Source organism: Penaeus japonicus, unplaced genomic scaffold, assembly GCF_977035675.1.
Source record: "Penaeus japonicus unplaced genomic scaffold, GWHDUDI00000001_assembly GWHDUDI00000012, whole genome shotgun sequence".
NCBI lineage: Eukaryota > Metazoa > Arthropoda > Malacostraca > Decapoda > Penaeidae > Penaeus > Penaeus japonicus.
The window spans coordinates 22,906,794-22,911,793 of record NW_028234414.1 but is presented as its reverse complement, the minus strand read 5'-3'; positions in this window follow the sequence as shown (position 1 = coordinate 22,911,793).

Here is a 5,000-nt window from a genome sequence, read left to right as displayed (position 1 = left end):
TCGAAAAGATTGTATGAAGATTCTAAAGCTTACCCTCAGAGTACTCGTCCATTCGTGGAGCTTATATCGAGACTTTATTTAAGCTCACTTTCCCAGACCACTTTCGTCCAAGGAGCAGAATCCATCCCCCTTAAAACGGACGCATCCCCATCCCTTGCCCCTACCCCATCCGCAACCCCATCCCTTGCCCCTATCCCTTCCCCATCCCCAATCCATCGCCATCCCTAACCCTTATCCATCCCTTACCCCTACCTTATCCCCACCCCATCCACTTTATTATCCTCCTCTCAGCATTTTTCATCCAGCGACACTTGTCTGTCCCTGCCTTTCGCCACAACTGTGACCATAAACTCTTCCCGGAATTTTTTTCACATTATTTATTCTTTTTATTTTGGTTGTGACTTTTGCGGTCATCACCTTGTCATCTTCAGTTAGTTGCTCGTGGTTGTGTTAATCGTTAATCTTCATTCGTCCTTATTTTTATCATTGCTATCATTATTGTGGTCATGTTATTTCCAGTATTTTCCCTATCATCATCATCATCACTATGAATGTTGATTGTGTTATCATCGTCTTCGTCATCGTCATCAGTACTAGATTTAGGAATTCAAATAACCGATGTTTACTCCTCCTTCATGCACAGGAGACAACGACCCTACAGTAACTAGTCTCCCGTGCATGACCATCTCTTCTTCTTTCCCCCTATACCTTCCTACCCCAACCTCCTACCCCTTCCTACCCCTTCCTACCCTTATCTCCTACCCCTCCTCTTCTTCCTACACCTACTTCATATCTCATATCTCCTACCTCCTCCACCTCTACATACCCCCACCACCTCCCTCTTCCTCCTCCACCCTCCACCCCTCTCTTACTCGACTTACCCAGTCTATCTTCCCTCCTCCTCCTTGTCCTATCCCCTGCTTCTTTCCCCCTACCCTCTTCTCCTCCCTCCTCTTCCATCTCCCCCTCCCCCTCCCCCACCTTCAGCATGATGGATGACGCGCCATCATGGAACAATGCAGGACGGGCCTCGAGTCTGACCTTCAAACCACCCATCCTCCGCCTGTCCTCTCGTCTCCCCTCCCTCCCTTCCTCTCCTCCTACTCCTACTCCTACTACTATTCTTACTCCTACTACTATTCTTACTCCTACTACTATTCTTACTCCTACTACTATTCTTACTCCTACTACTATTCTTACTCCTACTACTATTCTTACTCCTACTACTATTCTTACTCCTACTACTATTCTTACTCCTACTACTATTCTTACTCCTACTTTTACAACTACTCTCATTATTCCTTATTAGTCATGTAAGTTTTGTATATAAATATCTCAGCAGGTATTGTATAAGTCAGTAAGTCATGTAAATAATTCATTTAGTATTAGCATTTCTTGCAAGTTGACTAAGATCATGCACATAAATCGCACAAGCAAGCCATGCTGAGTGAGTGAATCTTACAACGACATACGTCACATAATCAAGGAAGTAAGCAAGCCGTATACATAAACAAATGACGATAACAACGACAGGAAAACGATTTTCTTTTCTTCAAAGATCCGTTTCCTTTATCTGTGACGACACGACCTGAGCTTACGGACGAGTTGCGAGTTGCGGGCAGAAAGGCGTCCCAATCAAAGGAAAACTCTTTTCCACTTGAACTTTCGCGCGAGAGAATACGAATCGGAACCTTCCATGCTAAACAAGTCCGGAAATCAGTCGAAGAAAAAGAGATGAGTAAGAATAGATTGAATATGTGTTCTTCATACGGGGGCCCCGCCAAAGGCCTGAGTCAACGCAGGAACCGCCACGCCAAAGCAACAGCTGCTTATACCAATGGCTATGTTTAGAAATGGTTATCGCTCTGAGGACGTTCAGGACCCCAGTGCTGAACTAAACTTTTGGAAATGAACACTGGACAGTACAATGCCGGATGAGTCATTACACCAGAATACTATAATCAAAATAAATCAATACATTTATGTAATTTATGTATATAAGCACTATACTACCATCAATCCCTTTTTCAAAACATGCCGATCCACACACACACACACACACACACACACACACACACACACACACACACACACACACACACACACACACACACACACACACACACTCTCTCTCTCTCTCTCTCTCTCTCCAACCGACTGCCATGCATCATCAGACAGACATGGGAAGCAAATACAACCAATTCTGATTGTTTGTGCAGATCTGTGTCCTCCCCCCTCCCCCCAATCAGCATCCACCTCACCCCATCCCACCTCCAGCTATATACTACTCAAAGTTAAGCTCAACCTTTGGCAGCTCACCTGCCCGCTGTGCTCCCACCTGCACGCTTCTCCTTGATGGCAAACAAGCAGGAGTGTAAATAATTGCAAAATTACTAACACATCCATCCACAACACACACAAATCTGAACACACAAACAACATGAAAACAGTCACACGCACACGCGCAAATATATATGCGCACAGATAATAAAACATACGAGCGAGCAATCGGATCACCTTTTCAATCGCAAAATAAAGAGACAAAATCACATTACGAACAAGTAAAACATCAACAACAACAAAAATAAACCATAAATAAACTAGAGTCAAGCAAGACAATACCTGGCAGTTCTCATTCTCCTTTGCAGGTGTTGACTGTGCAACGGCAACTGCTTCCAAGAAACCGCCGTCTAATTGTGGGTAATAAGGATACTCCCCCCAACCCACCCTCTCCACACGGTTTATTTATTTATTTTTGGATAAGTTTCCCCTCTTCAACTTCGTTTTTTTATCGGGTTGGATGGATGAATGGATGGGGGGAGGGGGTCATATACCCTCCTTGTCCTTCTCCCTCTTTTCTCTTTATCGCTCTACCCACTCCCTCTCCCTCTCTCACTCCCCCATCCCTCTTCCCTAACCCCTTCACCCTTTCCCCCTTACCCCCTAGCCCGCCCCTTCATCACGGCGGGCAGGTGGCCAAGGGCGCCTCGCTCCTCCAGGAACAGCCCGAGTGTCGACGACGGTTGAGTCAGACGCATGATAGCCTGCTCGCGTGTGTCCTTTTTTCCTCAAGGACAAGGCGGTGCGGGGGAGGAGGAATACAGGGGGAAAGGGGGGAGGGAGGGAAGAAGGAAGGGAGGGAGGAAGGGAGGGAGGAAGGGAGGGAGGAAGGGAGGAATGAAGGAAGGGAGGGAGGGAGGAATGAAGGAAGGGAGGGAGGGAGGGAGGAAGGAAGGGAGGAGGGAAGAAGGGAGGGAGGGAGGAGGGAAGAAGAGAGGGAGGGGAGAAAGGAAGGGGGAGAGGGAGGGAGGGATGGAAGGAGGGAGGGAGGGGGTAGAGATAAGGAGGATATGAGGAGGGTATGTAGTCTGTGAGTAATAAATTACATTTGATAAGCTTTAAATGCATATTTACTACTGTCACTAGTAATGGCACTTCCTTCCTTTAAACGCACACTACAGCCAAACAACAGGCACAGACAACCGCCACCCACCAACCCACACCCATACACACACACTATCTTCTCACTCCTCCACATACTACCTCCCCCCTCCCACACAAACACTATCTTCCTCCCCTCTCCCCCAATACTACCCCCCCCCCATCTCCATATCACAATACCACACGCACAATCACCAAAGGGTCTCGGAATCGGCCGACACACGCCGTGCCTACTCACCTAAACGGCTCCCGACCGCACCTGACTCACCTCCCCGCCCGCGACCGTGACTCACGAGAAACAACGACTTACTCACCCCCCCCCCCACCCCCCCGATGGGTCCAGGAGTCACGCGACAAAGCGGGACCCAAGGACACGATAGATCGTCGAGGTCATCGGATCGCATTATGGCATCTGTCGTTTCAAGTAAGACCGCAAATAACCCTTCCTCGTTGAATTCTTTGACCTCCAACCCTCCCCTTCTCTCTCCTCCCCTTCCCTCCCCCTCCCCTTCTCTCTCCTCCCCTTCTCTCTCCTCCTCCCCTCCCCTTCTTTCTCCTTTCATTCTCTCTCCTCCTCCCCTCCCCTTCTTTCTCCTTTCATTCTCTCTCCTCCTCCCCTCCCCTCTCCCCTCCCCCCTCTTCTCTCTCCCTCTCTCCTCTCCTCACTTCCCCATACCGTCCCCTCCTCTTCTTTAACCTCCCCCGTTTCCTCCCCCTCCTCTCTCCCCTTCCCCTAATACCCCCCCCACCTCCATCCCGGAATGTTGCTTGACGAAAGGGGAAGTCTCCACTTAGACGCGTTATTATGTCCCCAAACACGGGCAAGGGGGGTAGGGGCGGAGTGGGGGTGGGGGGACTTGTTGGCGCGTCATCATCATCAACAACAACAACAGAACGGTGATAACAACACTAACATCAGCAACACCACCGCTACCGCCACCACCACCTTCAAACAATACTAAACCACCATCAACACCACTACCAACAACAATGCTAAACCACCATGAACACCATCACCAATATCGAACCACATCAACACGACCAGCAACACTACACCACCAACACCGCCAACAACAAAAATACCACCAATAAAAACACAAAAAACACCAACAACAAACTACAATACCAACAAACCACAACCACCACCAACAACACTACCACAACCAACTACAACACCAACAAACCACAACCACCAAAACCACCAGCACTACACCACCACCACCACCAACAAACCACAACCACCACCATTAACACCAACACCACTACCATAACCAACTACAACACCAACAAACCACAACCACCACCAACACCAGCACTACAACACCAACAAACCACCACCACCACCAACACCAGCACTACAACACCAACAAACCACAACCACCACCACCAACACCAGCACTACACCACCACCAACAACAACAAACCACAACCACCACCATTAACACCAACACCAACACCACCACCACCAGCACTACAACACCAACAAACCACAACCACCACCACCAACACCAGCACTACACCACCACCACCGGCAGCGAGTCCCGATATACATCATCTGT